At 47.1% G+C, this 25942-nt stretch overlaps 1 protein-coding gene and 1 long non-coding RNA gene across 3 annotated transcripts in view; one reads left to right on the plus strand and one right to left on the minus strand.

The window, feature by feature from the left end:
• DGLUCY (D-glutamate cyclase) overlaps positions 1-25942 on the plus strand; it is a 75093-nt gene that overhangs the window by 2299 nt on the left and 46852 nt on the right. The window contains exon 2 of one of the 2 annotated variants that reach the window (XM_082735626.1): positions 547-643. The exons of the other annotated variant lie outside the window; for it this stretch is intronic. The gene's annotated coding sequence lies outside the window, so the exon portion shown is untranslated. The remainder of the gene's footprint in view (positions 1-546; positions 644-25942) is intronic. 2 annotated transcript variants of the gene reach the window in all.
• LOC309867174 lies at positions 5043-6398 on the minus strand. Its single transcript, XR_014313015.1, has 3 exons — positions 6269-6398; positions 5608-5740; positions 5043-5170 (listed from the first exon to the last, which is right to left on the minus strand). It is a non-coding gene; the product is annotated as an uncharacterized lncRNA (long non-coding RNA).

The raw sequence follows: 25942 nt of genomic DNA on the forward strand, positions 1-25942 counted from the left end.
GAACTAAAGACATTCTGCTCCGAAAAGCATAGTGGCTAAGGGTAGGCTCTCCATCCAGATACTGGTCTGACTACTAAGCATCTTCAGACAAAGAATTGTATCTCCCAGGGCCTCCTTCTGTCAAATGAGACCACAGCCCTTATCTAAGGAGCACTGGATGGATTAAATGAGATAACATATGCACGGTGTCTAGAATCGTGCCTGGTACACTATAAATTTTTAATAAATATCCCACTGGGTACTCAGGCTGTTAGTATCTGTATCTCTAGAAAACGCTCTGTAGGACTTTGGGCACAGAGTAAGTTGTAACCAAAAGACCCCAAAATACATTGGCTCCAAAAGGATAGAAGTATATTTCCCTTTCACCTACTGGCCAGGAAGTAGAAGGTCAGTGCAGAACAGGAAACAACTCTGCTCCATAGGGTCATTCAGGAATCAAAGTTCCTTGACCTGTGTTTCTTCCCACCCCCTCAGGGCCTAGGGTATCCCCCTCTTCACCCTAGTTGTAGCTTCTCAACCATGTCCACCTTCTGTTCCTGCCTGCAGGCAAACAGCCCCCTTCTCAATGACGTCCCTCAGAAGCTGTTCAGGCCCTTCCGCTCGGATCGCTCTTTGACCAGAACTGGGGCACACTTAGCTGCCGGTGAGTCTGGGAAATGTAGTCTGTAGCTGGGCTAACTAAATGTGCCAACGAACACGTAGGAGTTCTCTTACTAAAAGGAAGAAAGGGAGGGCAGAAATTGAGAGCAGGTCACGGTCATGGGGCCATAACGTCCCAGAGGTGCGCTTTGGACTTGAATCTGGAGTGGCTAGTGCCTACTCAGGCTGCCAGATTCTCAGCCTACCTGAGCTCCACTTCTTAGGGATGCCTGATTTACTCTTGGATTTCTTCTTTAGTGAAATCCAGGGCAGCTCTTGGCTCTATGTTTCAGACAAACACCTCTGGTGGTAGCGTGGTTATCTCCTGCTGGAACGTCAGACTGACTGTCCATTGGGTTGGGCAGCCTTGTCCCCTTACCACCCAAACCTCCTAGCAAGGGTAGCATTGGCTGTTTATTTGTTTGCTTTCTTCTGGATCATTCAACAACTTCCCCAACCTGCAATGTCAATTTCATACTCCAGAGGTTGTCTCCAGAGAGTCACTATTCCTTGTGATCTTGAGTCCGGGATAACTGATGAAGGAAAGATCCCAGCTCCTTCCATTCTCTTGGAGTCCACCCTTGCATGCGTGGAAGAGGGAACCTTCTCTCCACATCATCAAAGATTACCCACGAGCCCACAGGACTATAATGAAGTGAACAAGCCACATGTTTGGTTGGTGGTTGGGCAGCCATGTGGTCTGGCAGTTCTGTGGTCTTAGAGGTCAACTTCCATGGTGCCTGCATTTCTGAAAGCGCTGAGTTCAATAGCAACCTGGTTGAAGGAAAGGAAGTAAAGATCAACGTTCCATTCTTATCATTGCAAGTAACAGCTTGGATGGACCAAAAAAGGGAATACCAATAGTAATCCCTTCTCTAGGGACAGAGAAGGTACTTTGAAGTATATTGCCTAACAGATGAAGGAGGAACTTTGCATGTGTTGAGGCCCTACCATGTGCCAAGCACCTACTCAAGGCAGGCCCAGAGCCCTGAGTAACAAAACAGGCACCCGATGGAGTCTACAGCCTAGCAGGTTTGCTCTGTGTTAACCATCTCATTTAATCCTTGTACATTCTGCAAAGCATGTATTTTTCCTATTTTGTGGACCAAAAATGTGAGCTCAGTAAAGGAAATGGTAGGGACAGTTTTAATCCCATGTCTGCCTGACTCTAAAACTCCTGCTCTTTCCATTTTTATTCTGTCTGCCCCCAGACACTGTCTTTGTTGAAGAGGGACTCGAGCCTACACACAGATGTGACCTGGCCCCTGTGCTAAACACCTAGACCAGTGATTGCTATTAACTCAGGGTTTGGCTTCACTTGACTGTGGTGGTTGGGATTTCACTCTAATCTGCATCTCTCTCTCATCCCTCTTGCCCATTTATCCTTCTGTGTGTGTCTATCAAGCTAAATCACCCTGCTCCTTCCTGGGACTCTGACTGCTATAGGAGGAATTGTCCATCACATCATCTGGACCATTAGAGTCCTGGGCTCCCAAGGCTGCTGGGAAACCCTTCCAAGTGTCCCTAGACCCTTTCCTGTCCCTTTTGGTCCTTGGTGTCTCCTCCTGACTATTCCTTTTCCATCAAGCCCTGTTTGAACCTCCATTGCTTTGTCTGTCATTATCATATTAGAGGATCCAACCTGTCCACTGATAACACTGAACAAAACTGAGGGCCCAAGAAATTCTCAAGATCTTCCCTGGTCATTCCTGCCATACCAGGAAAGGGGTGTGCCCCTGCCAATGGATGACCTTCTCTGTGTGCCGCTGATGCCCATCTCCCTCAGAAACCCACCTCTGTGTTCTCTTGCTCATGTCATTACCCTCTTGTCTACCGATATTCTCATCAGTCTCTCCTGCCTGAACAGGACTCTGTTCTTGATCCCGTATTTCTCTCTGACTTCTCCCTTCAGTTTCCCTTTCTCTCTCCCCTCACAGTCAAGCTTCTTGAAAGAATTGTCTACACTAGCTGTCAACACTGTCCACCTATACATTCAGACCTCCATCACCCATTGTGATCCAGTATATGTTCCCATGATCAAATGCCAAGATGGATGTCATGAAAGCCAGCCATTCTCCAGGTCCAGCTGGTGTTTTTCTTCCCGGAGGTGACTCCATCTGTCTAGAACATTGGTACTATTGCACACGCCCACATTTTGAGCCTCTCTCTCGAGGTGCCTCTGCTCTCTAGGTTTCCACTTTACTTTGCTGGACACTGTTTTCCATCTCCTTATGGTCTCTTTATGGAGGCCTCCTGTTCCACTCATTCCCTGAATGTCCCCTGCACCTCGGTTTCTGACTCACTCCTCTTCTTGCCTTCTCCCTTGGTGTCCTCCCTGCTCTCCGTCCTGCCATTGGGTCTTGAATGTCCAGTTTTTCATGGACTGCTGCTGTGGCTGTCCCCAGGCTCCTCCCACTTCACATTCTAAAGCCAGACTCCTCATCAGACTCTTCCAAGACTTACCCATCTTCTTATGTCCCTAATTTTCAGGAATGGTATCATTATGCCAGCTGCCTGTGCCAGAACAAGGAAATCTAGTCATTATCTTGGAATCCCACTTCTCATTGCATCTTTTGCTTTCAATCTGGTAACAATTCCAGTGAATCCAGCTCTTCGAACTCCTGTAATTCTCATACCATTCTCCTCCATTCTCATACCATTGGGGAAAGACTTTAGTGCTTCTCACCCAGATATGGCAAAGGAAAGGACTCTTGAGGGACTACCTCTAGTCCTGTCCTCTGTTGGAGTCCTGCCATAGTCATCCCTCTAATGCCTTTGGCTCAGGGCATCTTCCTGCTCCTCAGGGCTCCCAGAGACCTCTGATCAAGCTTACGTGCCTTCGGTTAATCACCTGACCCTTCCAAGTAATTTCTTGCCTACCTTTCTGTCCCCACTCCATCTTGACGACAAGTGTGCCCACCACTCGAGGGGCTGCAGGTTCATGCCTCAGGACATGCCTTCACCAGCAGGGCCTTCTTCTACCTTCCTCCTGGGGCTAATTTCCAGTTGTCTGTCAAAGCTCAGCTCAGGCAGCATCTCGCAGACCACGACTGCTGGTTCTGCTCTCACGATTTCACTCACCAGTCTCCCCATCAGCAGCTCCGGGGCGGGAGAACGTTGCCAGCAGATAGAAGGTGCTCTACAGATGGTGAAGGAATGGACTATTTTTTCAGAAACTTCTAACTCTCAGGAAGCCTGAGGCATCAGGTTAAGGTCCTTTGTAAAAAAAAAAAAAAAAAAAAAAAAATTCTTCAGGGTTTATCCAATTTTTTTAATAGAAGCGCGCTTTGGCCTTGACAATCAGACTTGTAGAAGCTGCACAGCCAGTCAGCTGAGGACAGAGCTAATCTGCCCTCCAGGAGCTAAGCAAAAGAAAGCAACACCACCATCCCTCCTCTGGGTTGTAAGAATACATGGGATTTTTGCATTTGCCCAGGGGTTCTTTATTCTCTGGGGTTTCTGAATTCCTTCAGTTATGGCATTTGGCCTGGGGGGTTGATGGTTCAGCAGGATTTAAGACTTCAGGTAGGAAACAGGTCTCAGCTGGTGAGTTTGTGGTGGATTGGACTTTCTGTGAGCAGTGACTTTCCTCAGCAAGGAGCACAGAAGGCTAGAGAAAGCACTGGTGGAAGGCGATGCTGCCCGGGCCAGGGAACGCCTTGTGCTCCAGATCCGTTGTTGGCATCTCGCTCACATTCTGTAGTTCAGTAGAAGCAAATCTTCATGTTTTACAGAAACTTTCATTGTTCGTGATGATGCGATTTTACCTCTGTGCTTGAACTTTACTTGCTGCCAAATCTGTTCTTTGGAATGACTGGGATTCTGTCTGTGGTAATCACCTCAGCGTTTCAGATAAGGCACTGGCTGGCTGTCCAGCTGGGCGGACTGGACCTGGTCCAGTGGCCCAGACCATGAGCGCCAGAGATGCCAGGAGCCTCAACCCTGTCACCCGAGGAGACCTCTACTTATGCTGCTCCCCCAAGTCTGGGCTCCCCGTGGCTGAGGAGATCAGTTGGGCTTAGCTACCTCTCCGAATGTGCAGATCAGGACCCGGGGTTTGCAAGTGACAGTCCCAACTTACGACTTACGTAAGAAAGATGAATTTACTGGCCGAAAAGTCCCAGAGGGAAATCTGTATTTAGCTATGCTTGTTTGTAGGGTCAGGGATAGCCTCTCCCTTCCTACCCCTTGGCCCTGCTTCCTTCTCAGCTGGCTCTCTTCTCAGGGTAGCTTCTTCTATGGAGGGAGAGAAATTGTCTTTGTATCTGGCGATCTCAGGGCAAGAAACTCTTCTTTCCCAACAGCTATCCAAATACAAAAGGTAACTCCGATAGCCTGCTCTGGGTTGTGTGACTGTCTGAGTCTGTTTGGGGTGCTAAAACAAAAATACCGCAAACAAGGGGTTTAAACAACACACATTTATTTCTCATGGTTCTGGAGGCTGGGACATTCAAGACCGAGATGTTGGCAGATTTGATGTCTGGATAGAGCCTCCTTCCTGGCTGGCAGATGGCCATCTTCTCATGAAGACCTCACAAGGCAGAGGGGAAAGGGAGCTCTGTGGGGTCTCCTCTACAAAAGCACTAATCCCATTCACTAGGGCTCTACCTTCATCACGTCATTACCTCCCAGAGACCCATCTCCTGGGGTTTAGGATTCTAATATACGAATTTTGGGGACAGATGAATAGTCCATTGGAGTGACCATCCCCAAATCAACCAAGGTGATCTTGGGGACGGGGCATTTTGACAGGTCCCCTGGGTCTGAGGGAGTGACTGACAGCCCCGCTGGGGGAGGGACAGTCAAATGTCTGGGCGTGAATGAGTTTCTCGGGGCTGCCACAATAAATTTCCACAATTTGGTGGCTAAAAACAACAAAAATATATTATTTCGCCGTTCTGGAGGGCAGAAGTTTGATGGCAAGTTGTTGGCGGAGCCACATTCCCTGCAAAGACCCAAGGGGATTACCCTTCCCGGCCCCTCCAGCTTCTCTGGCCCCCGCAGTCTTCAGTCTTGGCTTACTGCCCTACCCTCCCAGTCTCCGCCTCTACCGGGCTGTGGCTGCTCATTCTGGGTTTCTCTCGTTCTGTGTCTCATCCTCCTGTAAAGACACGCATCACTGAATTCAAGATCCACTGGATTAATCTATAACGGTCTCTTCTGGAGATCCCTCCCTTAATTACATCGGCAAAGACCCTTTTCCCAAATAAATTCATATTCAGAGGTGCTGGGAGTTAGGACTTAGACATACTTTTGGGGGGGGGGGGAAGAACATAAGTAAACTAATTACAGGGCAGAAAGAAACTAATAGATAGCCACTGCACTGTACCCCTTGACTGCCTAGCATACCATTTCAGAAATGTGCCACCCAGTCTGGGTGGCAGAGCTGGCGGCTGCACATTCGTCTTGGTCGGGTCTGGATATTACTGTTAAGAATCTGTCAGCTGACAGCTAGCGATTAAGTTCAACATCCCGGCATCCTTTAATGGTGGCAGAAACAAAATAAGACCCTGGGAAGAAAAGCCACTTGGCATTGAATAAAGGGACTGAGGGACTGAGGGGAAACAGCCTGTTGTGATCACTCCGCCAACAGGCTCCAGAAGATGGCTGGCAAGAAGCCAGATCCTACCTACTGGAAGACAGGAGTTCCTCCATCATCCAAGGGTGCCTGGGGCTCTGCTCTCTGGAAGACTTTCCCTGGCTCACTGCCTTCCGTGAGTGGCATCAGAGAGGATGTGTCTTCTGGAGACTGTATCCTCCAGCAGGCCCTTTACGAGGCTCTCAGCCCAGAGGTCCAGGCTGGGCCCCAGCGGTTGAGCAATCTCATGCTGTGGTTTGCTAGAGGCGGTGTCTCTGGCAGTATGAGTCTCTAAACTCGAGACAGTTGCTGAGCAGTAAGTTTTCTTTTCTTTCTTTCTTTCTTTTTTTTTTTTTTTAAGATTTTATTTATTTATTTGACAGACAGAGATCACAAGTAGGCAGAGAGGCAGGCAGAGAGAGAGGAGGAAGCAGGCTCCCTGCAGAGCAGAGAACCCGATGTGGGGCTCGATCCCAGGACCCTGGGATCATGACCTGAACCGAAGGCAGAGGCTTTAACCCACTGAGCTACCCAGGTGCCCCAGCAGTAAGTTTTCTGATAAGTCTGTGAGCTGGCAACCGGCACTGGAGCCCAGTCAAGTCAGGCTCTGGAATCTGGATCCTGTCCTCACCCCTGTCTGTCTGCCAACATCATCTCTGGGCTCTGCTCTTCCCTAGCTCTCATTTAGGTTTACAGCTGTTTGGCCTCTTCCCTGGACACACTGGGTAGCGGGGCAGGGGAGGCTTCGGAGGGGGGCAGGGCTAATCAGCCTGCTTGCCCTCAGGCTCTTTCCCAATGGACACCAGTCCACACTGTGGGGAATAGTCACTTTGGCTAGACCGGGAGGGCCCAGCAAGAGCTGCTGGAAAGAAGCCCTCTCCAGCCTTCCTCTCTTATCTCCCACTGTGTTTTCCTTCTCCCATACTGTGCAGGCACCAACCTTAGCCCCACGCAAGGATCTGACTTTTGCAATACCAAAAGATGGTGTTCTGCTTCTCAGCTCAGTTGAATTACTGGCCACAGACACAAGGAGGATCTTGTGGCTCTGTTTTCCCATTTCCCTGCTTTCAGAAAGGCGAGCTGAGATTCAAGTGTATCTTTTTGTTAAGAGTACCTTTCTAAAGGCAGAAGAAGGGCAGAAGAAGGGTGGCTCAGTCAGTTGAGCGTCTGCCTTTGGCTCAGGTCATAACCCCAGGGTCCTGGGATTGAGTCCCACATCGGACTCCCTGCTCAGTGGGGAGTCTCTCTGCCCTTCCCCTGACTTATGTGTGCTCTCTCTCTCTTAAATAAAGAAATAATTAAAATATTTTAAAAAGACTGAAGATGTAGCCATCACACACCCATTACCTGGCTTTTTTTTTTTTTTTTTTTTTTTTTTTTTAAACAAGGTCTTTGAATTTCCAAACTCACTGAGTGTTGTGGTCTGAATCCCCAGACTCAACAGGAGAGGGTTTAGCAGCTTTGCTCCACATATCAGACACTGCTCACTTCCTCATCAGGGAGGGGGAGCTCCACACTGCTCCGCTCCCCACCCCAATACGGCCCATGCCACATATTAGGGCTTGTCACTTGCAAACCCCTGCTCCTGATACAAAATTCTGTGCTACACAGCACGTTTTTTTATCACAGCTGGATCCACAACTGTCTCCATGATGGGAATCAGGAATAGCTGGATCAAGGCACTCAAATGACAGGATGAGGACTTTGTCTGTCTTTTACCCTCTCTCTGCCCCTCTGTGACTCTCCGGTCCTTATTTCTGCTTTTCTCTCTGCTGGCTTCATTTTCAGGCTGATTTCATGGAGCTCTAGGCTCACCATGCATTACATATAGCAATGTTACCTCTTTCTTGATTTTCCAACAGAGAGACATGGACAGCTCTGACTGGGCTGGCTTGGGACCTCTGTTCATCCCTATATTAATTACAGAAGCCAGACGAGAGGAGGTACCCTAATTAAGTGTCCTGAGTTGCGTGCCCACCAGACAGCCCCTCTGGGTTGCAGGGAAAGGCAGTTTCAGAAAGGGAAAAATGCTTGAGAGGCAAAAATAGATGTTCAGAAATTAAGCCTTCTTGGTCTACATTTTCCTGTTGGTCCAGAGTATGACAGCCTGCCCTGCCTTTGCCTGCCCTTCAGAGGATTTGACTTTTCTCCTGCATCCTTAACCATCACGAAGAGGCTCTTTATCTTTTATGTTATTTTTTAAAATTGTGAAATGTATCATGCATACTTATAAGCCATATGTTCATCTTAAAGAATAGCAAAACAAACACCTGCATCCCCACCTCCCAAATTAAGAAATAGAACAGTGTGAGTTTCTTAGAAGCCTCAGAATGTCCCTCCCCAGTCAATACTCCTCTCTCTGTCAGGGAGCACCTACACAGAATTCGTCTGCCATGCTTTCCTTTATAGTTTCACTCCCCCCCCCCCCCACACACACACATACACACACACACGCACACACACATGCATGCACACACTTAAATCTCTAGCAGTATATTATTTGGTCTTGCAGAGCGTGGATGCCTACTTTAATGCTATATTATAGAATACAATACATATTCTTCTGTAACTTCTTTCATCCAACATTACATTTTAGAGATTCCTTACTGTTTATGCAAGACACTGTAGTACTTTTTTTTTTTTTTAAGATTTTATTTATTTATTTGATACAGAGAGAGAGACAGCAGGAACACAAGCAGGGGGAGTGGAAGAGGGAGCATCAGGTTTCCCGTGGAGCAGGGAACCTGATATGGGGCTCGATCCCAGGACCCTGGGATCACAACCTGAGCCCAAGGCAGATGCTTAATGACTGAACCACCCAGGCACCCCACTGTAGTTCATTTTTACTGCTACATACTAGTCCGCTGTGAGAGTATCCCATACTGCGTGGAGCTCTTCTGTTTTTTCGAGTGTATATCGATGCGTGGAATGGCCAATCTGAAGGGCACTTGCACCTTCAAGTCTCCTGGATGATGCTAATCCCCACCCCCCACCAGCCCCCCAAGAGATTGTAATAATCTACACTTCCAATGGTGGTCAGTGGTAGTGTTTTGGTTGATCTCATTCTTGTCAACTCTAATTTTTGTCAGTTGCATGGGCGTGGTCTATGGCTGCTTATGGTTGTAATTTTTATGTATCATCTGCTTTTCCTCTGCTGTGAAATGCCCTGTTTATGTCTTTTGCCTATTTTTGAATGGACTGTTGATATTTTTTAAATTGATTCCTAAGAGCTCTTTAAGGGTTTACAGGATTATAATCTGGTATCAGTTCTGTACGTTCAGGTACCTACCTGCAGCTTGGAATTGCCTTTGCATTTTATTTATGGTGACTTGAACAGAAGCTGTTCATTTTCATGTGAGATTTTTTCTTATCCAAGACACCTTTACCAAGCTGAGTCATAAAGGTATTTCCCGATACTATCTTCTAAGAATTTCTTATTTTGTCTTTCATATTTTAGTGTTAAATCTTTCATGTTTTAAGTATTTAATCTACCTGGATTTGATTTTTGTGCTTGCTATAAGATGCTTGCCTCCCAGTTTTACTTTCTTCCCCATTTATTTGCAATGTCCTCTCCATCAGAAATCAGCTTTCCATGTGTGAGTGGTTGTTTTTTTTTTTTTCCCTCTAAGCTCCCAAACTTCTGCCTTGAAAGGGAGAGAGAGAATCTCAAGCAGACTCCATGCTGAGTGGAGCCAGATGTGGGGCTCTGTCCCATAACCCCAAGACTATGACCCAAGCCAAAACTAAGAGTCAGACGCCCAGCTGACTTGGTACCCAGGCACCCCTCACCCAATCTTTTAAAAAATGTGGTAAACTATTCATAACTTCAAATTTACCATCTTAACCATTTTTAAGTACACATTTCAGTGGCATTAAGTACATGCACTTAATATACAACCATGAACACCATCCATCTCCGGAACTTTGTCAGAATCCCAAACTGAACCTCTGTCCTCATCAAACAATAATTCCCCATTTCCCACTCTTCCTAGCCCTAGAAAGTGGAATAAGTGGAATCACATGGGATTTGTGTATGGCTTACTTCACAAATGCAATGTCATCAAGGTTCATCCAGGTAGCACGTGTCAGAATGTCTTTCCTTTTGGGAATATTCCGTTATATGCATGTACCATATTTTGTTTATCCATTCATCCATCACTAGACCTATTATAGAATATTGCAAATAATAATATTGTGACTATTCCACCTACGGTGGCTGTTGAGTAATGCCGCTAAGAACATAGATGTGCAAATGTCTGTCTGAGTTCTTGCTTTCCATTCTTTTGGATCCATACCCAGAAGTGGGGCTGTAGTTTGATGTTTAATGATTTTGAGTATCTGCTATACTGTTTTCACAAAGGCTACCTATACCATCTTACATTTCCATTTCTACCAGCAATATACAAATGTTCCAATTTCTCCACATCCTCATCAACACTTGATATTTTCAGTTTTTATGTATTGTTTTGTTTTTAATAACAGCCATCCTAATGGGTGGTGGAGCGAAATGGTATTTTTAAAAAGATGTATTTAGTTATTTTAAAGAGATACTGAGAGAGGGAGAGCAGGGGAGAGGGACAGAGAGTCTTAAGCAGACTCCTGGTCAAGTGTGGAGCCTGATGTGGGGCCTGATCCCATGACCCTGAGATCCTGACCTGAGCCAAAACCACAAGTCAGATGCTCAACCAACTGAGCCACCCAGGCACTCCTGAAACAGCATTTTATTTGGTTTTTCTTTGCATTTCTGTAACAGTTAGTGATTTGAGCATCTCTTCATGTGCCTATTAGCTCTTTATATAATTCTTTGGAGAAATGTCTTGTCAAGTCCTTTCTCATTATTTCATTGGGTTGAGGTTTTGTTTTTCTTGTATTATTTTTGCTTGTTTTCAGCTTGTTTGTTTTTGCTCTTGAGTTGTGGGAGCTCTTTCATTTACTCTTTTTTTTTTTTTAAAGATTTTATTTATTTATTTGACAGAGAGAGATCACAAGTAGGCAGAGAGGCAGGCAGAGAGAGAGAGGAGGAAGCAGGCTCCCTGCTGAGCAGAGAGCCCCATGCGGGACTCGATCCCAGAACCCTGAGATCATGACCTGAGCTGAAGGCAGCGACTTTACCCACTGAGCCACCCAGGCGCCCCTCATTTACTCTTAATTGCTATGGTTTTCTAAGAAGTCTTGAGATCTGATCAAGGAAATGTCCTCTGCCGCCAAACAGACCCATACGTGTCTGTCCTTTAAAAAATGATCTGGCATTTCCTGGCCCTTTGCCCTTCCAAATAAACTTTGGCATCAGTTCGTTGAGTATCTTTTTAAAAATCTTGTTCATATTTTGATTGGAATTGCCTAGAATATGTATATCAGTTTGGGGATAACTGATATATTTATAAGATTGACTCTTTCTGTCACGAGCATACTGTCTCTCCACTTACTTGGGTCCTTTAAAGCCTTTCAGTAAAGTTTTACAATTTTCTCCATAACGGCTTTCTCATGTTCTGTTAGATTTACTCTGAAGGGTTGATATTTGCTCATGCTCTTATAGGTGGTATCTTTTTAAATTATATTTCCTAACAGTTACGGGTAAATAGAAATGCAACTGACTTCTACATATTGTTTTTGTATCCAGAAAACTTCCTGAGCTCTCATACCAATTTTAATAATTTATTTGTAGATCACGCTGGGTTTTCCATCCAGACAATCCTAAGAGCGGCAAGGGTATTTGTCCTTCCTTTCCAATCCTTCCACATTTCAATTTGCTTTTTCCCCCGTGTTCTACTACGCTGACCAGTATAATGTGCTGATAATGGGACTTCCTAGGCCTTGTTCCAGATCTTAAAGGGAGTGCTCTCAACATTTTCTCATTAAGTATGCTGTGGGGCTTTTTGTTCTTTTTTTCTTGTCTTGAGAAACAGAACCAATAGGAACTATATCTGTATTATCTACTGTATCTTATGTATAATATATAAGAAATTGCTCAAGGGATCGTGGAGGCTGAGAAGTCCCACAGTCTGTTATCTGCAAGTCAGAAACCCAAGGAAGCCAACGGTATACTTTCAGTCTAAGCGAGTCCAGAGGCTTGAGAACCTGGGGCACCAGGGGTGAGGTCCTAATTAGAAGGCAGGAGTAGACCAGTGTGTCAGCACAAACTGTCAGGCAAAAGGCAGATCTCCCTTCCTCTGCTTCTTACTCTATTCAGGCCCTCCAGGAACTGGATGATGTCCACCCATGAGGCCCAGTTTGCTTTACTCAGCCCACTGATTCAAATGCTAATCTCATCTGGAAACATCCTCACAGACACCCCAGAAATAATGTTTAATCTCTGGGCACCCCATGACCCAATCAAGTTGACAGATAAAATGAACTCTTGCAATATTCTTGGTTTTGTTACTTGTCTATTTTATTATTATTTTGTTCTTTGCTATTGATATTTTTCCCCTCCTCCTCTTTTTTTTAACAATGCTTAAAAAATATAAAGACCATTCTTAGCTCACAGGCTGTGCAAAAGAATTTGCCAGTCCCTGGTTTAGATTACCACCCCATCTCAATGAAGTTTTCCTGTTTCCTACAATAGAGTGATGCCTGTGTGATTTCTTAAAGTAAATATCTTTGGAGGTGCTGAGTCAGAGACATAGTCACCACCCACCATGCTAATGTACACCACCCAGCTGTGAAATTCACACTACTGTGTCTCCACCCACCAGATCTGGTGTCTTTTCAAACTAGTACCAACCTGGACCACACCAAGTGCCTCTAACATTCAGGCATGGTGACTGGAAAGGCTACAGTAAGACTCTGGCTCTCTCTTGCTGCCCTCTCCTGGCTGGCTCGTTGTTGAGAATTTGCTGTGAGTCCTGGTAGAGTTCCTGTGGATCATGATACCTCCCTGTCCGGTTGCTGGTCTGCAGACTTGTCAAAACCTGTACTGGTAGACTCTTAACACTGGTTGTGATGGCCAAGTTTATTTCTTGTACATAATAAACTCCTGAGACTTTTTGTATGCAGTATTATATAAAAAGAGGAGTTAGCATGCAGTGAATGTTTACTAGACGGCAAGCATGGTTAAACAAGCATTATCTTGCTGCATCCTTGCAATAACCACAGAAGCACCATACCTCTTGAGTGTTCAGCATTCCCCTTGCACAAGTGATGATCTTGAGACCCAGAGAGATTACATAACCTGGGCAGGGTCCATAGGTAGTAGGGAGTGTAGCTGAAGCTTGGGATTTAGTCCATACTGATCTGACTGTAAAACCCAAGCTCTTCATCTGCCACCCAAGGTTCTCCCATCTTTGGTTAGCATCTCAATCAGTGGGAATCCTATAGAGCCAGAAGTTTGCAATTTTATCAAGCACTGTGTCCTGGGGATCTATACTTTGAGAGTGCCGCCTCCCATAAACAGATAGAGAACTGCTTCCAGCAGAAACAAAGAACCATTTAACAGAAGTCTTTAACCAGAAGCCTCATCCTGGGGTGGAACAAAATGCTGGGCAGACCCGCCTTCTCTGAATACAGGAGGAGATGAAAAGAAGTGATAACATGTAGGGCATTTTATCTCTTCCTGTCCCTCGGGCTTCCCTGCCCCACTCCCCGCCTTAGCCACAGAGAAGTGCCTCTCATTTACCAAAAGAGGTAGAACATTCCCCTCCAGTTGACAAAGAGCCCTGAGCAAGTGTGTGCTGGTTATACGAGAATGCTTAAAACCTCAGGGGGAGTCTGACTGTTCGGAGGAACAGTGTCACCTCTTAATTGAAAAAATACAGACTGAACCACCCAGCAAATCCCCTTTCCTTTCTTTAATAAGTTAGACCGAGGGCTCAGGCTGTCAGATCTGGAACTGTTCACGGCTTGCTGGGCAGAGACAAAAGGAGAAACACTTCGTTATAATCCAAACACAATGAACTTGCCGTGAAACAAAGCAGCTTGGGCCATAACCATTCCTCCTCGGCGCGCTCTGGCTTTCCAGCTGCGAATCTATGTTTGGCAAGGAAGGGGATGGAAAGTTCTCCCCACCTGGTGGCCCATGTTTCCTTGAACTTTTCTATCTCTTTGGCTCCTGGGTAGGGCTGGCCAGCATCCATGGAGCAAGGGTATGGGACACACACCTATGTGAGAACCGGCCGCTGGCTCATGCCCAGCAAAGAAGAAATAGAACAGAACAGAGCCAAAAGAATGCCAGGCATTGCGCTGGGTGTTCGATACAATGGAATCTTCCCACAGCCCACGGAGGTGTTGGGATTAGATCATCATTTGACAAACGAGACAGCCAAGGCACAAATACAGTAACTTGCCCCAAGACCAGCCAGATAATAAGAAGTAGAGCCAGAAATCGAACCCAGAGTCCTGGCCCCTTCCGTGTGCCATAGTAAGGGACCCTGCCCTCTGTGTTTGTTCTTCGGGAGAGAGCTTATACTTTCAGTCCAAACAGGTTCTGCTCACAGGCCTTGGCGAAAGGCCACTTGCCCTTGGGCCCAAGAATAATGTAAATACAGTGAGCCATTTATTAAAGATGAGAATACATATGTCGAGCTCTTTGCCCAGCACCTGGTACTTCTTAAAGAACTCGGCAGATCTCCGGGCATTGTTGAGCCCCTGGCCAGGGTGTTCCTGGCTGTGGGACGTTCCCTTGGCCACTGAGTTACAAACACATCCCACGTGACTCCAATGGATGGTCCAAAGAGGAAGAAAAAATGGCTTTGGACTCAAAAAAGTTAGAATCCTAACTGGGGAATTAAATTAATGTCCTTTTTAGAAAAAGGAATAAAAGCTTACTCAAAGCCTCCCTATCACACAGGGTCCTCATTTCTAGTCCCAATCTCACCAACGAATAAACGGGTAGCCATGGAGAAAACTTCACCAGGGCCTCATTGTTCTCCGTGGGGAAAATAGGGACACGACCAGTTTTATTGTGAAGCTTCCACACATGGTTGAGTCCTAAATAAATAGCACACGGGATCCCAGGGGAAAGGAGGTAATGGGATTCGTTGGGCTTCTTCAAGAGCTAGCTTGGGAACTGAGGTCTGAAGGTGATGGCTGCTTTGGAACCCCCAAGAGGAAATCATGTTCGTGGTGCATTTTTCCTCGTGTTATGGAAAACCCAACTCAAATTGCTTTACACCCAATGGGATTTATTGACCTACGGACCCAACAGAGTCAGAGGGGGAGCCCATCTGAGACGCAGTGCCATCCAGGGTTCTAAAGCCATCATGGCGCCAGCACCGGGTCTGAGTGGGGCTTTGGCTGTCACCCTTCACGTGTCTGTTCTGCCCAGAAGCTGGTCTTGCTTAGGAAAGTTAGATGAGGTCCAGGCCTCACGTCTACAGCCCCTGTGGACCTTCTGTTTCCCATTCGCAAGACAGTCCCAAGGGACATTCTGATTGGACCCACAGGGGCCCCATGAACCACTCCCTGGACGTGGGAGATGGAAATACGTGATCACCTTACCTCTGGCCACAGGCTCGGTCCCCAGCACCTTGGAGGGGGGTCCAGTTTCTTGGAAGCACATGAATCCTCAGGTGGAAAGTGCGTCCTCTTGGGGGATGGGACTTGTCAGGGAGATAAGCATTGTAGGGAGATTACATCGGGGAAATTCCTTTTACAAAATAAAAGGGACAAGTAGGGGCGCCTGGGTGGCTCAGTCAGGGAAGCATCTGACTCTTGATTTTGACACAGGTCGTGATCTCAGGGTTCTGAGATCAAGTCCTGTGCAGGGAGTCGACTTAAAGATTCTCTCTCCCCCTCTGCCCCTCCCCCTCCCCAGTGAATAAATAAATCTTAAAAAAAAGAAAAAAGAAAAAAGGCACAAGTAAGACATGTGTGAGAGTGAGCCCACCATTTTGTTTGGCAGAGTGTTCTTGAGAGGCAGTGGTGAGGGTGGGCAGCCAGCAGAGGCCCCGGGGGCAGCCGTGCCAACCCCAGAGGCCCCGGAGTCAGCCATGCCAACCCCAGGCCTGGCCTGGGTTGAGTTTGAGAGTTTCAGCATCTACCAGGGCCTCAGCAAACTCAGGAAACATACCGGTTTCCTTCTATTATAAAGGCTAACCCTTAATTCCTTAAAGAGAGTATTTACTTCACCTTAAAACATTCAGTGGGGGAACAGAGAAGAGGGGAGCCCACCAGGTGCTGAGTCTGGGCTGGAGGCTCTTCCTGCCTCTTCTCCTTGAGTGCCCCAACCTCCCTCTGAGACAGGAAGCGCGACCCCATTTCACGGATGGGGAAGGAAAGGGAAGGGAAGTTGAGTCACTGGGCAACAGATAGGCAGAGGGGAGATTTGAGTCTCCAGGGGCTGCTTGACTCCAAAAGCCCACAAGCAGAGAACTGGGTTGGGATTTTCTCCGGTTCAGGCGGATTTCATTGTCCTGTGTGTCCCAGTAAATGCTAGGCTCGTGAGCCTTCTGCTGGCGACACCTGCTGTGAAAGGTGAGCTTGTCCTCAGCCACGTGTGTGCCCAAGGACACTGAGGAAGGTGGGGGTCTGGAGGCAGGGGGCAACTCAGGCCCAGGGGTCCTGCTCATACCAGCCCCACCAGGCCGGAGGCAGGAAATCAGGTTGGGGAGAAATAGGGCAAGCTGAACACCCTGTTCTGGCCTTTGTCACATTGTCACCGCCCCCCTCCTCACAGCTTCCTCTCGAGCAGCTCTGCGTTCTCTGCTAGGTGCTCTACGCACAGTGTTTCCTCCACACTCACAAAGCTCTTAAGGCTGGCAATGCCCCCATTTCATAGCTGGGCAAACCGAGGAAGGACCGTGAAGGCTGAGGTCACAGGAAGTGGCTTGTTCCTGAGGGCTGTCTTCTGCTCCCCGTGTCATAGATGAGCACATGAACCCAGTGCTCAGAGGTGGCCCCACAGATGTCACAGGGCTGGCAGGTGCCCGAAGCAGGATTCAGACTCATACTCTGCTGGGCTCCACAGCCTGGTGTGAGGCCTGGGCTGGAAAGGATGGCCCTTAACTTCAGGAAAACCTTTTGGGAAGCTGTTTGGCCTCATGGATCTCCCCCTGAAGAGAGTGTCCCAGGTGCTCCCAGAGAAGCTCGTGGTCCACTTTGTTGGAAGAAGCGTGTGTCCTTTCTTGGGTCATCTGGGTACACGGATGTCACCATCCCTCTCCCCTGTACCCCACTTTCCCGCCTTCCCCAAACACCTCCCAGGAGGCCTTGAACAAACCCTGGGAGGAGCCGTGTCAGAGAGGCTGGCTGGGCCTGGGAGTTTTACCCCCCCGGGGCAAGTGGAGCGCAAACTCCCCGGAGCCTCGCGCCACATCACCCCCAAGATGAGGCGGATGCTGAGACCAAGGTTTTTATTTTTCAAAGCCACCTCCAACAAAATCGCGGAAGCCGGGAAAGCATGAGGTCTGCGTGAGCACACGAAAGGTCTGACACCAGCTGCGGGAGAAGGGCTCTGACTGCGGAAGTGGATTGCCCCCCTTTCCTTCAGGTTCTGTTTTTAGCCTGTGTTTTTCAGAGCAAGTAGGTGCCATGGTGACAGGTACCGTAGAAATAGATGGGGCACCCCGCCTAGTGTGGGGCTGCCAAGCTGTTCCCATGGAGATGCACCGAGAGCTGGGGAGCCCGGGCTTCGGCTGTGTGCTGGCTGCCCGCCCGCCAGGACCCCCCAGGGGCCTGGCACACCTGCCAGCCGCTCGGTCAGGGGAGAAGGCGCCTCAGGAGGCTGGCCCGCGGAGGCTCCGAACTCTCTCCCTGTGACTGTCCGAGGTCTCGGTTGGCATCCATCCAAGGGCACCAGTGGGGGCCTTCTCTCTGGGGGATTCCACTGGACCCCCTTCGGGGGCTTGGCCTTTGCCCAGCACGGGGAGCACCAAGGCCAACAGCGGCCTCTGAACTAATGCCTTGCCATCGGCAGCGCGCCATCCCCTGCAGGGTCCCCATCCTGCCCATATGTGGGACCGGCGTGAAACTCGGTGTCTTGCAATGAGCAACAAGGAGCTTGCGTTGTGGGCTCTGGGTCCCGAACGGCTGGTGTCAGGAATACTCATAAAAGGAAACCTCCGAGAATCTCAGCCACGACCGAGAACAGGGAAGGGCATCATCCCGTCTGAGAGCGTGTTTTTCAGTTTGTGAAAGCTCCGGCCATCAGGACCGAGGCCCGGCCTTGACTGTTTCTGGACACAGCCTTAATGGGACTGAAAGGCCCTTTGAAACAGCGGGCCAGGCCATCCGGGGTGTTCACACAACCGTCTCCACACAGCCTTCGAGAGACGTACGTAAATGAGACGGGTCCAAGCTTAGCTCATTTTTACTTGGGTTTACACCAATTACAGTGCCTTCTGAAATGTGACTCGTAGATACTTATGTCCTTTAAATCTGAATTGTACTGGGCCTGGCGTAAGAGGGTTAAGTCTAAAGGGCTTGTGTTATTCCAGCTGCCCCAAAATATCTGTTCTGGAACGGGGCTCTAGTCTTATAGTATTTGTTGCCGTACAAGTACGCTGTCAGCTGGCATGCTTCCTTGAGGGAAGGGCAAGTATAATTCTGGACTCATGTATGGTTCTCAGACCAATCATTCCAAGAACTGACCAACTAAAGTCAATTTTCCTCTCAAAGACACACACACACACACACACACACACACGCCCCTAACAAAGGAATTAAAAAAAAAAAAACCTTTAATAATCAATACTTCCATCAACTCATAAATTATTGCCAAGTAGTTACAGATTATGAAAACCATAGAACTGGAAGGCACTAAAGAAGGGTCTATCCTGGAGATCCTGGGTGGCTCTGTCGGTCCGGTGTCTGCCTTCAGCTCAGGTCATGATTGCATGGCCCATGGATGGAGCCCTGCATCAGGCTCCCTGCTCAACAGAGAGTCTCCTCCTCCCTTTCTCTCTTTCTCTGCCTCTCCCCCTGCTCGAGCTCATGCATTCGTGCTCTCTCTCTCTCTCTCTCTCTCTCTAACAAATAATAAACAAAACCGTAAAAAAAAAAAAAGTTTCTTCTGGCATATCTGGCATTTGACACAAAGGGACCATGGCCCCAAGTGTCAAAGGGCTTTTCTGTTTGGGTTACCGTATCTTCTTTTACACCGTGCCAGAGTATTACCACTAGGCAAGACCTTTCCCAGTGCTGGAAGTGCGTGGAGCCACCAGCTCCTCCAGCCAGCGAGTTGTGCCCACTGAGACTCTAAAGTGGGCTTGTAGGTCATGCCATTGGTTGAGCTGTGCAGTGAATAGCTAGCTAGACATTAAAGCAACTGGTAGGTTTATCCCTAGTATTCACCCATGGAACTATGTGACAGCATTTACTGGTACTAACATCGTATACTTAACCTGCATCTGGGTGGCTGTGTCACACTTAATGGCTGTGGGAATTTGCTCCCACAGAGCATTCCAGTACCTCCATATTAAATATGCAGACGCGCAAGTTCTAGTTTTATAGGGCCAAGCAAACTATGAAACAGAAGGGTTTGCCTTGTTTGCCCATAGCAATCTCATACCTTGGAGTTCTGCCACTAGGTTGGGTTGCTTTATTTAGCTAAGTAACCGAAAGCAGATTTACTTTGAAGAATGAGCTCTCAAATATTCTATAACTCTCTAAGAATGGACATTCACAATTTGGCAGAGAGTTTTTTCTAAATTTCTACAGAGTCGTAAAGTTACTGCTTGGCCATGTGAAGCATAGACATGAAAATTTTCCTTTTCCAAGATACGCTCTTTCTCATGGAGCTGGAACAGGAAGCCTGAGCTGGAGAATATTTGACACTGAATTCAAGACACACACCGACACCTGTGTCACTGTTCACAGCAACAGTCAGAAACTGAACATTTAATGTGAATGCACCTTAACAATCACAGTTTCCTTTGTTCAATTTACATTTCATGTTGTAGTAAAACTGATAGAACATAAAATTTACTCTCTTAACCAGTTTTACATGTACAGTTCAGTGACATTGAAAACATCCATGTAGTCCTACAATCATCACCACTCTCCATCTCCAGAACTTTTCATCATCCCAGACTTACAGTCTGTTCCTGATAGATACTAACTCCCCATTGCCCCCATTTCAGCCTCTGGCAACCACCCTTCTACTTTCTGTCTTTATAAATTTGACTATTCCAGGTTCCTCTTATAAGTGCCATCATACAGTATTTGTCCCTTGTGGTGGGCTTTTTTTACTTATCATAATGCCTTTTTTCCCTTAAAGATTTACTTATTTACTTGACAGAGAGCACAAGTGGGAGGGGCAAGGGGAGAGTGAGCGAGAATCCCAAGCAGACTCTGCACGGAATGTGGAGCCTGATGCAGGGCTCAATTCCACGACCCTGAGATCAGGACCTGAGCCGAAACCAAGTCAGATGCTCGGTCGACTACCAAGCCAACTACACCGTTGAGGTGCCCCACTCATCCTAATGTCTTTAAGCTTCATCCTTATCGTAGCATCTGTTAGAATTTCCTCCCTTTTGACGGCTAAATACTATTCCATTGAAGGTATATGTCACATTTTGTTTAATTACAATTTAATTTTTCAATACTTGTTTATCATCATTTCTGATGATGAAACAATCACAAAGTGTCAGGAAAATTGCCAGGGTGGTACCAAAAAACAACAACAACAAAAATCCTCTTTTTTTTTTCTTGAACTTCTCAGGAATAAGTTGTCCCAATAACTCCATCATCTTCTAATACTGTCCTATGTTTTTCCTACAAAGACACTCTCCACCTAACCACAATACAACCAGTTTTTGCAGTTGTGTCTTTTACCACAAGAGGATCCAGTTCAAAATCCCTCTTGGATTTAGGCATGTCTGTTTAGTCTCCTTCTGTCTAGAAGCACAGCTTCTCGGTGTCTCCTTGACTTTCATGATTCTGACACTTTTAAAGATCACAGAACATCCCTCAGTTAAGATCAGATTTAAGTTATGCATTGTGGCGGGAATATCGTAACAGTGACTGCCTTCTCCTTGTATCCTACCAAGGGATCTGCCATTTTGGTTTGCTCCTATACTTTGACCACATGGATCAAGGTGGTGTCTCCCAGGTCTCTTCAAGATAAAACTAGTCTTTTCCTCTTCATAATGGATAGGTATTTTATGGGGAGGAACTTCGAAACTGTGTCACTATCTCCTTCCTCATCAACTCATATTATCTCCACATGAATGTATGGATTCCTATATTAGTTAGTGGGTTATATCCATTCCCATCATTATTTAATTTAAAGCTCACACTGTCCCCAATTTGACCGCTGATATCTCTCTCATTCTGTGTCCATTCTGTATGGCCCCATCATTCTTTGAGCATGTCCTCACTTTCTAGCACAACGAGATGTTATAGGCTCATCTTCTGACTTCCTGGTCCCAGTTGTGGAATCAACCATTTTTCCAAGGACTCCTCACTCATTTTAATGGAAGATGGTATTTTGAATCCAAGAGTGGGACACCAGATGGGCTCGTGCCTATTGAAATGTTGCTGCTCCCAGGCAGAGCTAAGGAATATATGTTTCCCTTCATGTAGGTGCACACACACACACAGAGGTACATGCACACATGGGTACACTCCTTACCCTCTGATGCTACATACTAGGCCACCATTCTCTGACCCTAGGAAGCATCCCTCCTTGCCCTGAATCAGCCAGTGACACCACAGGCCAGGCCACCCTCCCTGAGGATGTCCTCCTCATCACTTGAGCTCCAATCCCCTGCTTTGGGCCACCATGGCTCCCTCCTTCTCTCCCCGACCCTGGACCCAATGACTTTAGGTAGGACTGAATTGTTTAGGAAGGAGGAAGTAAAAGGGACCACCATTGGCTTTGGTTGAGAAAACTGTTTTGTTAACAATCTTTTTGCTTATTGGGAGCATGTGTATCTGACCTCTTAGATAAACAATACTAAACATGACTGCCAGCATTTCCCCTGATCTTTTGTCTCTGTGATTATAATGAAACTAAATGTATGAATTATTTATTACAGTTAGGAAACTTCTTTCATATGACGGCATCTATTTCCAAACATACCATTGTATTTGGGCTGTCATCATCCACTCTCCTGGCAAATGTTGAGTAACCCCCACCACAGAAAATTATGAGTGAGGAAAAGTTCTGTACACCTACTTGCTCTGCTCTTCCATTATCAAGTTGTAGGACTCTATGCAAGGGATCCAGGGACCTCAAAAGAAACCAGAAATGGAGTTTTGTATTACTGTGAATTGGCTTGTGCTTGTGAATAAGTGAGATACTCCTGGCAGGGCTGTGAACATCAAGGAAACGGACTGGGTCTCCTAATTTTTTCATACCCTTCAAAGTCAGGGGCTAAGCACAATCCTGCTTCTGGTGTGGGTGCTCCCTGTGCTTGTTAGCCAACAGAACCATGATGACTTCATCACGGCAGTGAGGGAGAAAGGGTGTGAGTTTCCAATGCTGGTGGATGTTTTCCTCCTTGACCTCCATGATATCAAATTTCTGCTTGCAATACTTGCTTCCCTGGGTTTCTGAGCTGTATGGTTTCTCTCCTGCCTCCTGGGCTTTCTCATCATGGTTGCCTTTGTGCCTGTCACTCACTCTGCTTGTCTCCCCCAACAGTGGACTTTTATTGGGTGTTTTCCAAGATACAGCAAGGAATAAAGCAGATCAGAAGTCCTTCCCTGGCGTTAAGGCACCCGTTCTCCTTCAGGGTTCTTGTCTAGGAGGGGGACTTTCTGGACGCTCATGCTTTAGCAAGCCTCCCCTCTCCTCTGCCAGCCTCCTGCTTAGCTTGCCCTGCGGTCCAGTCCCCTACCTGTCCCCGGAACCTTCCTGGTAAAAGGCGAGTCTTACTGAGTCCCTCTACCACGAAACACCATGACTTCCCTCCGCTCTTGGATCACCCAGGAGCTGACTTCTGCTTGCCCTCCCAGACCCTGCTCCCCAACCTCCTCCTTTACCTCAAATATTCCAGCAGCACAGGAAGTCTATTCCCTTCACACGCCTTCCTGCTTTTGCTCATGCTATCTCCTGGCCTAGAGATCCCCTTCCCTACCCGTCCGCTAGTCTGACCCCCACTCTTGCTGGTAGACCCAGCCTCTTTCCCTCCTCCCCTCCTAGTCCACGTGGCCCAGGAATGCTTAGCACGTGGTGTTGCAGCTACAGAAGACAGATAGGGCAGTAATTATGTGCTGTCTCTGGGGGTGGTAAACCCCCCATGAGCAGGGGCGGGGGCTATCTTCTTCCCCGAAGTCCCTGCCGCAGGCTGGGTGCCCGAGTGACAAACAGGTGGCCCTTCCAGGGTGCTAAGTGCGGATCCCTGGCTAAGAACTGTTCTAAGACTCTCACATGTGCCAGCTCCTCGGATCCTTCCCACCACTCAGTGCACAGATTGTTATTAACCCCGGTTTACGGAGGAGAAGGTGGGCACGGGGTGGTCGGTGATCCCCTGCCGAGTGTGGAGGCCGGTTTGGGATCCTCACAGCCTCCCTGTCATTGTGCTCTCTACCGCCATGCCTGCTGGATGACAGTGGAGGATGGATTGTACCTGGACTCTAGACACCTAGTGGTCACCCAGGAAGTGACAGCTGTCATTGTTATCACCATGCTGTCTACTCTCCCAGGCGTGCAGGACTTTTACATGGGGATAAGTTTTGCTTTACTCACTTCTGTGTACTCAGTGCAACCCACACAGTAGGAACTAAATAATGTTTCCCAAATGAATGAAAAACTTATGACAAATGTATAAGGAATGACTTCATATTATTATTTTATTATTATTATTTGATTTTAGAGAGGGGGAGAGGGTGGAGGAGAGAGGCAGAAGGAGAGTCTTAAGCAGGCTTCGTGCTCACAAAAGAGCCCGATGGGGGGCTCAGTTTCGCATCCCTTGAGATATAACCTGAGCTGAAATGAAGAGTCGGATGCAGGGGCGCATGGGTGTCTTAGTTAAGAATCTGTCTTCGGCTCAGGTCATGATCTCAGGGTCTTGGTATGGAGTCCTACATTGGACTCCCTGCTTAGTGGGGAGTCTGCTTCTCCCTCCGTCCTTCTCCCAACTCATTCTCTCTCTCTCTCTCTCTCAAATAAATTAATATCTTAAAAAAGAAAAGAGATGCTTAACTGACTGAACCCCCCAATGCTCCCAGGAATGACTTATTTGATCATAATATTTTATTTCTTTATAAAGAACCTCGTCCTGGGGTGCCCGGGCAGCTCAGTCGGTAGAGCATACGACTGCAGGTCTCAAGGTTGTGAGTTCAAGTTCCACACTGGGTATAGAGATGACTTTAAAAAGATCTGATTCTAACTTCCTTATATATGTTTAAATTATATGTCAAATTAAATGTCATTTTTAAATCACATAATATGTCCATGTTGTCCCACTCAAAGGTGCAGGAAGGATAGATGCAAAAGATACCTCTTCCCTCAGGGTCACCCCATGGCACAACTCTAGAGGGCACCATTCACATAAAATACAGTGTGGCAGCCACTGCTCCTGCTCAGGATCCCATCCACCTAATTTCCCTCTCTATAGGCAGCTCTTCTCCAACCTTCCAGAGATCGTCCAATACACTCAAACACATCATGGGTGTTATTCAACATAGAATAACCTTGCCTTGTGCTATTCATTTTATCCATTTTCCATTGTTCATTTTATGTCTTTGGGAAATTATTTCACATGAAGTGTATAGATTAGCTTCATTCTTTATAATGGTTACATAGTATCTCTTTGTATGGTAGGGATGTACCATAGCTTAGTTACTCTTCTATTTAACCAGTCCTCCATGTATCTGATCAACCTCTATTAGGTTGTTTCTAAATTGTTTCTATTACAAATAGGGCTGCCTTGTGCTCCTATCATTTGGCCCCACTGCTTGAGCACATCTGGAGCATGTCTTCCTACAATTGGATTACTTGGGTAAAGCAGAGAAATGAATTTCTAATGGTGGAATTTCAGTTATCTGTGACAGGCATAGCTGAGATATTTTTACACTGAGCTTTGGGGCATGTCAGATCCTTCTAAGGAACTGATGGGCTGTGGGCCCCTCTCTGGTATATTTGAGGCTAGAGAATGATATTTGTGGACCTGAAGTTTGTTATTCTCTAAAGAGAAGAGAATTCACAGTGTAAAGTAGCTTCTTAGCGTCCAAACAGTGCTCACTGATTAGTCCCTTACTTAGAGTAAGACCTCACTGGGCATTGAGGCACCTGGACCACTCAGGGCCACTCATCAGTGAGTGGAGGCCCTGATGGAATGCCTGAGAAACTTCACTTTGTGTGGTCTAATGGTTTGAACCCATTCTCTACCTTTGAGTTCAGTCCCCCCAAAACACATAGAGACTCAAGAGACTCTGGCTCTGGAAATGTGGGAAAAGGGGAAAGTCCCTGCTATTCCTACTAAGGATGTGATTCTTCTTCTTCTTCTTCTTCTTTTTTTTTTTTTTTTTTTGAGAGAGAGAGAGAGGACATGAGTGGGAGGGGCTGAGGGAGAGGGAGAGAGAATCTGAAGCAGACTGCTCTGAGCAGGTAGCCTGACATGGGGCTCGAACTCACAACCCTGAGATCATAACCTGAGCAGAAACCAAGAGTGGGATGCATAACAACTGTGCCACCCAAGCCCCAGGATGAGATTCCTATTAATACAGAGGATGGGGCGCCTGGGTGGCTCAGTGGGTTAAAGCCTCTGCCTTCAGCTCAGGTCATGATCCCAGGGTCCTGGGATCAAGCCCCACATCGAGCTCTCTGCTCAGCGGGGAGCCTGCTTCCCTTCCTCTCTCTCTGCCTGCCTCTCTGCCTACTTGTGATTTCTGTCTGTCAAA

This window comes from Mustela nivalis (assembly GCF_964662115.1).
Source record: "Mustela nivalis genome assembly, chromosome: 6".
NCBI lineage: Eukaryota > Metazoa > Chordata > Mammalia > Carnivora > Mustelidae > Mustela > Mustela nivalis.